This window comes from Dama dama, chromosome 5 (genome assembly GCF_033118175.1).
Source record: "Dama dama isolate Ldn47 chromosome 5, ASM3311817v1, whole genome shotgun sequence".
In the NCBI taxonomy this organism is placed as follows: domain Eukaryota; kingdom Metazoa; phylum Chordata; class Mammalia; order Artiodactyla; family Cervidae; genus Dama; species Dama dama.
Genome location: NC_083685.1, coordinates 118,982,699 through 118,991,875, shown reverse-complemented (window position 1 = coordinate 118,991,875; position 9,177 = coordinate 118,982,699). Strand labels below are relative to the sequence as shown.

Below are 9,177 nucleotides of genomic sequence, written 5' to 3'. Positions count from 1 at the left end.
GGGGGTGGAGTTGGGGGGGGGGGTTGCAGATCAGATGCCATTTGAATCTGAGCAGTCTAGGCTTGAGTGCAGGAAGAAGCCTGGATGGTGGAGGCAAACACAGGGGTCTGCGTTTTCTGTGAGTTTTTCTGACTCTTTGTTCAGGGCTGGGTGGTCCTAGCCCCGAGTCCCTGTCCAGCATTTGTACAGTGACATTAAACATCACGAGGTGTGTGGAAGAGTTGGAGAAAGTCTTTTCAGCTTTGGCAGTTCCGTTCCAACCCCTCGCCCCCCGCAACACACACACCCGGGGTCATGAGCTGTGTTGTGAACTTGCTGGAAGTTCAAGGGTGAGCAGGTCTGGCATGACTCCCATGCTCCGCTATCAACAATAAAACCCGGACACAGAAGGACCCTGGAAGCTTTGCATCCAGTGCCTGCTATCCAGTGGGGTGCCCCCCGAGACGTAGCTAGCTCTTGTTCTCAACGGCATCTTGGGGCAGGGGGTGGGGGTGGGGGTCCCAACCCTGAGCAGAGCTGAGCACTGCACCACAGAGGCTGCTGGTGTCTGTCGTGTGCGACTCAGGGAACCGGCCCGTCCTGGAATCTTGGGGCCGCAAGGACAGCAACGTGCTCGTGCTCTAGTGGGTGACTGTCCTCTGTGTTGTCCCTTTAAGGTGGGCGTCTGTCTTCCTTAAACGCTCTCCTTGGGGAGAGTGAGTCAGAAAGGCAGGTTCTCAGCTCACATCAGGGCTGCCACTCGGGGCTGTTCAACTTTAGGCAAGTTGCTTGGCCTCTCTGAGCTCCTCAGGGAGCAGAGAAGGTAGGCATAGAGTGGGCTTTCATCACACGGCTCCCTTTGCTTCCTTGTTTCCACTTTCACTCCTGTGTGAAGGTGTTTTTGCTGGGGGGGAGGGGGTTGAGGGGCCCTGATGTGGACAGAGGGGTGCCATCCTCCGGGGCACTGTGGCCCAGGTGTGGGGGCAGCCAGGTTGGCAAGGGGAGGGCATGGGTCTCTCCATGGTGGGGTCTGAAGAGAGATGGGTTAGGGGCAGGGGATATGCTGTGGGGTGACAGGACACAGTGGGTTCCTGTCCCAGCCCTCAGGACATCGCCCTGCCATCCAGGGTCCACACTGCCCTGAGCCCTCCCCTTCCTGAAGCTCTGTGGGGGTCCTTCCAAGCTCAGGGCATGTCCCTGTGGTGGACAGGGGCTGGGAGGGGCCTGCCTTGGAGGCCTTCTGGCTGCGGAGCTGGGCAAGGGGCTCGGTTCAGACCTTCTGTGTGACGCTGTGGGAGTTTAGCTCAGGGGCAGAGCTTTGACTGCAGAGTTTCGGTGCAAACAAGATGAGTAGGATATTTCTAGATGACTCCCTTGGCCGACCCGGGGCGCGGCCGGCCGTCGTGGTAACTGGGTGACTGCCGGCTGTCTCCACGGCAGCGGCCCCTCCCAATGCCACTTCGGAGCTCTCGTTAGCTCTGGGACCCATGTGGGGTTGCTGTGGAGCTGGGGACCCGAGGGGCCTCTGGGGCCAGAGACTTCAGACCCCCGGTGTCAAAAGTAAATTAAAGGCAGGTGAAGAATGTGTGTGGGGGCAGCCAGGGCCCCTGGACGACTGTGGCCTCGCAGCACCGGGCAGCTTTGTGGGCCCTCTTACAGTTGACAGGCAGCACTGGTGGGCAAACACTGAGAAAATTGTGATGGGAGCGGAGGACTGTTGACCAAACATGAGAAAAAGGAGGCGCCAAGCCTGAGAAAAGGCCTAGAAGGGCAAACAGAACGAACGCCGACCCCAGCTCTCGCTGGACCCCATGCTGACTGGGGGCAGCACTGGCCAGGGGGCAGTGCCTGCTCACCCTTCAGGGTGGGCACCGTCTCCCGTGGAGGCCGGGGAGGGCGGGCCCACACCAGCCCCACCCCAGTCCTGCCCGTCCGTCCTTGGAGACCTTGGAATTGAACAAAAGTCAAGCAGGTTCCCCACCTGCAGGACTTGTCAGAAACCTTAGCTTGTTATTTCTTGTGAATCTCCTTAAGCAGCGGGACCAGCTGTGGGGCCTTGGATGTCGGCATTATGGTTGCGCAAACACCTGCAGGTTTTTTGACATTACTCTGTGCAGAAGGTGGGGACCAATCCCTCACCCCTGACTGCGAGCTGGACTTCGTGGTCTGATACCAGTCAGCAGAAGGTGGAGGATGGGATGCTGTGTGCTCTCTGGGGCTTGGCCAGAGGAAGGGCCGCTCTCCCAAGGAACATACACTCTGGGGGAAGCCAGCTGCCAGGGTCAGAGGACGTTCTAGAAACCTGAGACTTGTCCTGGGGGAATGGGCCTCCACCAACAACCAGTAACAGCCCCCAGCCATGCAAAGGGCCACCCTGGCAGGGGAACAACCAGCCCCAGTCAAGCCTTCAGGTGAGACGGGCTGAGACCACAAAGCAACACAGCTTTGTGGCTTCCAAATTCCTGATCCATAGACTCTATGAGGCTAGTAAGTGCTTCTTAGTGTTTTAAGTCACTAATTCTTGTTCTGCAGCTTGTATGCTTAGTCGTTCAGTCATGTCCGACTCTTTTCGATCCTTTGGACTATAGCCCGCCAGGCTCCTCTGTTCATGGGATTTCCCAGGCAAGAATAATGGAGTGGGTTGTCATTTCCTCCTGCAAGGGATCTTCCTGACCCAGGGATCAAGCCCATGTCTTCGGTGTCGCCTGCATTGGCAGGCAGGTTCTTTATCCCTGAGCCCTGTAGCAACAACTGGCAAACAGGTTTGGGTTTTGTCCTGTTAGAAATGGGGAGGTGTGGGAGGTACGAGGAACATCAAGATGAAGAACCAGGAAAGAGCAGAGAAGCCATCGGGACAGCAAGAGCAGGACGGGGAGAATGTTCTGGAGCCAGGGTGATCCTTCCCAGGCCTGTCCTCAGTCCCCAGCGGTGCTGGGAGACCAGGTTTGTGAAGCTTGGGATTCAGAGGAGCGCTGAGCCTTCTCCCCGATCAACTGTTATTACAGTGCACTTGACGTAAAAACACGTTCTTAATATTCATACTTAATTATTTTAACAAAGAAATGTGGAAAAGTTTGCTGTGTGGGGGAGGGGTCACAGGACAGGCAGCAGAAAGGAGCATCCTGAGGCCCCAGTGGAAGCAGAGGGGCAGGTCCGTGGGGAGGCGGAGAGGCAAGGAGGCTCCTGCCTCCCCGAGGTGGAGACCTGGGCTCGGGAGGCCGAGCACATCTGGGTAGTGCAGAGGGAGCCGCTGAGGGCAGAGTGGAGTGGACGCAGGTCCTCACCAGCCCGCTGGCTACAAACAAAGACAGAGGACAACAAGTGCTGGTGAGGGAGGAGCCGGGGAAACGGGAGCCCTGGTCACTGCCGTGGGAGACAGTCTGGCAACTCCTCAAAGTGTTAGATGGAGTGACCGTGGGACCAACAATTCCACTCCTAGGGGTAAGCCTGTAAGAAATGAAAACCTACATCACACAAAACCTTGTTCACGACATTATTCATACTAATCCCAAAGTGTTATCAGGAGTAATGTATGTGTGCGTGCTAAGTCCTTCAGTCACGTTCGACTCTTTGCAACCCTATGGACCGTAGCCCGCCAGGCTCCTCTGTCCATGGGATTCTCCAGACAAGAACACTGGAGTGGGTTGCCATGCCCTCCTTTAGGGGATCTTCCCAACCCAGGGATAGAACCTACATCTCCTACACTGGCAGATAGATTCTTTACCACGGTGCCATCTGGGAAGCCATTAGGAATAATAACACAATCCAAATGTCCATCAGTGGACAAAAAGGTAAACAAAACATGATCTGTCCACATGGTGGACAGTTATTCAGCCACACAAAAGGAATGAATTGCCAACCAGACTGCAATGTGCATGACCCCTGACAACATGATGCTTAGTGAAAAAGAGACAATTCATTTATGTGAAATATCCAGAAAAGGCAAATCCACTGAAAGAAATAGATGAGTGTTTGCCGGTGGCTGGGGGAAGGGAGACTGGGAGTGACCATTGCTGGTGTGGGGTCTCTGGTGTGTGATGAAAATGTGCTGAGCTTAGGTGCTGGTCAGGCAACCTTGTGAATGGGCTAAAGACCGCTGAATTGCACACTTCAGACGGTGGGCTGTATGGTGTGTGAGCTCTCTCTCAATGAAGCTGTTTGACAAAAAAGAAGGAGAGGCAGATGTCAAGGGAAAGGAGAAGGGGAAGAGGAACATGCAGAGTAGGAATCCAGGTAGATGGGCAGCTGCAGACAGGAAGGTGGGACCTAAATGTCACGAAAGCCATGCCAAGTGCCGAGGGGGGACCCCGCGCTGCAGGTGAACAGCCTCACCTGAGTAGGGTTCGTGTCCGCAGGTAAATGATCTCAGCTGAGTGCCGAACGGGGCCTGTGTCTATACTGAATGAACCTCACCTGATACAGCCTCACTTTGGGGGAGCAGAGAGCCTGCTTCTGCACAAAGGACAGCTTTGGGCTTTTCTCACCAGCCAGCAGGTAAGGGAGCACGCACGTGTGTTAGAGCATTTTGCTTAACCAAAACGATAAGGGTGCTAGGAAACTATACCGTAGAGCCCAGCTCTTTTCTTAGATTATTTTGGATTTAAAAGAGGAGGCAGAAAGGTCTGCTTTCTGAATGGGTACGTCCTTCCCACAAATGAAATGGGGGAAACTGCTTGTGGACAGCAGTGTGTCCTTCTGTCAAAGGTGGTGCTGGAAGGAGATGCACATTGTTTTTGCTTTATTTGGGAAGAGGGGATGGAGGTGGGGCTGGGGGTCCAGAGGTCTGAGGACTGATGGAGTGAAGAGCATGGCTTGGATTGAGTGGTGGTGGTGATGGTGACCAAGGCTACTCCCAAACCAGGAAAACACGGTGGAAGAGTTGATGGAAGAGGAGGGGCCCCAGACAGGAGGCGAGGGGTCCACCCAGATGCACACCCAACATACCTGTGGAGGAGGGTCCCTGGGACAGGACTTGGAGGCTCACAGCATGATGGGAATCTGGAGGTGAGGGGGAGACGTGGCGGAGGAGGGTAGGCGCCCGTGACTGAAACCTTGGCACCTGCAGGAGGAGTAAACTGACACATCAGGATGGCATCAAGGAGGCAGTGCCAGTGTCTGGTTTGGTTTGGTTTTTAGAAACATTTCAGAAGCTCAGGAGCGCAGAGCGTGGAGCATGCGACCTGGGGCAGGTGTCGAGGGTGGCTTGCAGGCCTCAGGATCCGGGTTGGGAAGCCGTGGAGCCCTCGGAGCCAAAAAGCCTGTAACAACCAGGAAAACAGGACAGGGGCCGTCACAGCAGGTTGAAAAGGGAGAGGGGAGATATTGAGGGGCTGAGAGCAAGCATTATTACCTCCAGAAGAAAGAGCGTTGCAGGAGCCCCTTCAAGCTCATGGAGCAGCACGGGGCTTTGTCTGGAAATGAGTTTCTCACATGCGTGCTCGCCCCCTCGGGACCACAGCCCACTCTTGCACTGGTCCTTCTTTGGGGCCTGGGCTGCCGGGGTTGGGTGCCCACGTGAGCTTGGGCCATCCTGACTCTCGTCCAACGACACACAGCTGACGGGAAGGGGCCCCACGTGGCCACAGGCGGGACACGAGAGCATCAGGAAGTATAGTGACCAAAATGGGTTGAAACTCGATAAATAAATTACAATGCATGAGTCCATGACTATACAGAAAACAAAGAAAACTTGGAGGGGGAAAGAAAAGTAAGGAGCTCTCGGTCACCTTTGGGAAATGCTGGAAACCAACTCGTTACTCAAAAAAAATGGGTAAGTAAAGGAAAGCAGCAGGCATTTATCCTGCTTTTCCTAAATGAACAGTAACCACACAGTTGACAAGAAGGTTCTTAGAGAAACACCCAGCTGACATATACAGGGAGGTGGGGAAGGTAAGAGCAGCCTTGAACAGCCCTGGGTCCTCAGTCAAGGGCAACATCCTTGAGGAAGCCCCCAGGAGACATGCCGGGAAGCCCAGTGAGGATGTGCTCTTGCTGAAAAGCAAACCTGACATGGGTCGATCACTGTGTCCATCACGGGCTTGCAGGAAAGACTGGCACAGAAGGATAGCCAGGCAACCTAGGGACACAGCCCTCTGGAGCCAGGATGTGGTACATTCTACAGGGGTAAGCAACTCAGTTCCTTCAACAAGAAATTAAAACGAAGGAGAGTGTTATTCATAAAGCTTGGGGCATATTAACACATTGCCCTTTTTTAGACTCTGGATTCTGATGTTTAAAAACAACAGCTGTATGAAATGAGACAACTGGGGAATTCTGGACATGGGCCGTTTATTTGGTTTTAAGACTATTAAATTTTTAGGTGATAATGGTAGTGTGGTTAAATTCTTTAAAAGTGCATCTAGTTTGGCAGGCTTTACAGGCAAATGTGGTATGTGCGAAGGTGGGGTACAGATGGAATAAGACAGGCCAAGGGTTGAGCATTGCTGAAACTGAGTAATGGGACGTTGGGTTCATCATACTGCTTTGTCTACTTTAGCATTTATGTTTGAAATTTTTCAGAGTAAAAACATTAAAAATTGATGCCTCCATGGAGCTTACATACTGGCTTTGCTGTGCGTGTTTGTGAGGTGGATAAGTGAGACCGCTGCACCGTGTATTAATTCAAGGGGGAGGGAGGGTATGTGTGGGGGGTGTTACGATTTAAGTTGTGGGGCGGGTCTCACTGAGAAAGTGACTGGAGATAGGGGCGGGTAGGGGTGAAGAGCAGTCCAGTCAAGGAGTTGGACATCCAAGGTTGAGGCTGCAAAAGGAGCAGCCTGCCATCCAAGGGGAGGGGTCGGATCCTAGAGAGACCTTGACTGTCAGGTGTTGGGGGGGGGATGTGGAACCCCTGGCAGAGGCTTGGCCAGTGTACCACCATCTGTGGGCTTGATCAAGGCCAAGGGTGCGGATCAGCTGACCGGAGTCCAGTCGGTGAACAAGGCAGAGCAAATAGGGGCTGGCCCAGGGCTGGTGGTGGCGTGTGGAGCTAAATTCTGAGAAGCCCAAGGAAAAAGGGTGTCACCCGGATGCCACCCTCGGGGTCAGACTCAGGGGAACCTGCCCACTGGGGCCCCGCCCCCATGGTGGCAGTTTCCTCCTCTGGCTCTGCGTTCCATTCCACACGATCTCACCTCTGGCAATACCCAGGGGGGGCGACCGCTGCCACCCTCCAAGTCTTCAGGATGAAGCAGCAGCCCGAGGGCTCTGGGACCGGTCCTTTAGCCGCTTCCCACCTGCGTGGGGGCAGCGCCCCCGGCAGGGCCAGCCGTGCTCATCCCCCTGTTGCCAGGCGCAGGGCTATTGCAGTGCCCTCATGTCTCACATCCTCTGAGCGGCTGTGGTCAGACGGCTCCCCTGGCCCGCGATGCGTCACTCCCAACCGCTTTTCCTGCCGCACCCTGGGTTCCGGGCCGCCCGGGTCCTTGGAGAACCGAGATTCTAGCTCAGCCTCGGCGCCTCTGGAGGCATCAGCTGGAACTTTGCCCCGAGAGGGTGAATTGCGACACAGGGAGATAAATGGCTGTGTCGGCATATTTCCACCACGTGCTCAGTGCTGGGCAGCCCTCGCATTAAAGCAGAAATGTGCAGCATCAGCAGGAAACATCTGCATGGGGTGGGGACGGGCCGCCAGGAGAGACAGTCCTGCGCCCTCAGACGTGGCTCCTACAGCAGGTGGAGCCCAGCCTGACCCGGCCCGGGGAGGGGGGGGTCCCTGCAGTGGAGCTTGAGCGGGAAGGGTGGGGATCCCCGGGTGGGCTGCTCAGGTCTGGTCTCTGTCCTTCCACTCGGGCAGGCGCCTGCCGGAAGCTGTTTCCCTGTGAGTTTGGTAGGAGGATCAGCCCCTCGTGGGCGATGAGCAAAACTTCCCGTCAAGGCAGCATCTTGGGGCTCATCCCTAGGTTGTCTTGTCCATCTGCCCCCGTGCAAACACCCCTAGGCCCCTGCTCTGAGCCCTGGGTGCTGCTGGCTGTCCAGTACGACAGCCCCACAGCTGTGGAGGCAGCCAGGCCTGGGCGGTGCGGCCAGGAGGGCTCTCCTCCTTGAAACAGCTCCTTGTCCCTGTTTCACAGACGAGAACCTGGGGGAAGATGGTGAAGCATTTGGCGAGGCTGGGCCAGCTCAGGGCCCCATGGTTCAGCTGGGCTCACCGCCACCTCTGACCCGAGGTTTCTGTGATAAGCTGATGGCCATCAGCCCCTTTACCCATACCCCTTGCCATGGACAGTCACTGAGAATTCACTTCCTGGAGCTCAGAGCAGGTGGCAGTGAGGGTCAGAGGTCAGGATCGGGCACAACGGCAACCACCCCCACCAGCTGACTTGGGTTTTGTAGTCACACAGGAGGTCGGAGCTTATCCCACTTCGTCTCAAGCCACAGTGAGATTTACTGTTTGGGGTGTTTGTGAAGAGAGTGGAGGACTCTGCCCTCATCGGAGGTGGCCAGCTTCCCAGGGCCTGTTCTCCTCTAAGTGAGGCTGTGTGTTCTGATGGATGCCTGGGAGTCCATGGAAATAGCCTGTTTGTGGTTTTTGGATACTTACGTTGTGTGATTTATAACTTGGTCTGTTTCACAGCTGCACAAGATCTGGCTCCTTAAGGAGAACAAGCTTCAACCAGAATCTAGCAAACCAGAACTTTAGCTCTGAATTTCAGGGACCAGTTAAGGATCATCCCCCCCAAGTCTGAGGACTGATCAAACTGACTTAGTCTTGCCCGATTCCCCACCACCCCCCAAATTAAAAATAAAGCAACTGCAAAAGTCACCACTATCATCACTTAAGAGAATGAAATGAGGAAGGAGGAAGTCGCAGAATAAAAGACACTGCTCACTGCAGTGGTGGTCAGTCCTCACCGGCACAGACATTCAAGACTCTGCCCCGCTTCCCTGACCAGGTCACTGGCCAGTTGAGGCCCCTTGAGACCTCAGAGCACTGAGAGGTATAAGGAAAGGACCCTCGGCGGGTGCTGTGTCCTTCAGGAGGCTGCCTGCAATGACTCAGGTTGCCTGGTCTCTCCTGGGCAAGACCGTGGTCACGTCTGTCACCGGTCACTCCCTTTGCTGCCCACTCAGGGGCCCACTCCCCAAAGCCGCTCCACGATGTGTCCTCCTCTGGGGTGGGTGGGAGCCAGGCCTCTCTCTCTCTCATGGAAAAAGTCACAACTGTGCTTGGAGGGACACTGTGGTCATGACAGAAAT

At 55.3% G+C, this 9,177-nt stretch overlaps 1 long non-coding RNA gene across 1 annotated transcript; it reads right to left on the bottom strand.

The window, feature by feature from the left end:
* Positions 1-3,118: 3,118 nt before the first annotated feature.
* On the bottom strand, positions 3,119-7,410 carry LOC133056140 (uncharacterized). The gene is made up of 3 exons (XR_009692740.1): positions 7,113-7,410; positions 4,924-5,237; positions 3,119-3,274 (listed from the first exon to the last, which is right to left on the bottom strand). It is a non-coding gene; the product is annotated as an uncharacterized LOC133056140 (long non-coding RNA).
* Positions 7,411-9,177: the final 1,767 nt, after the last annotated feature.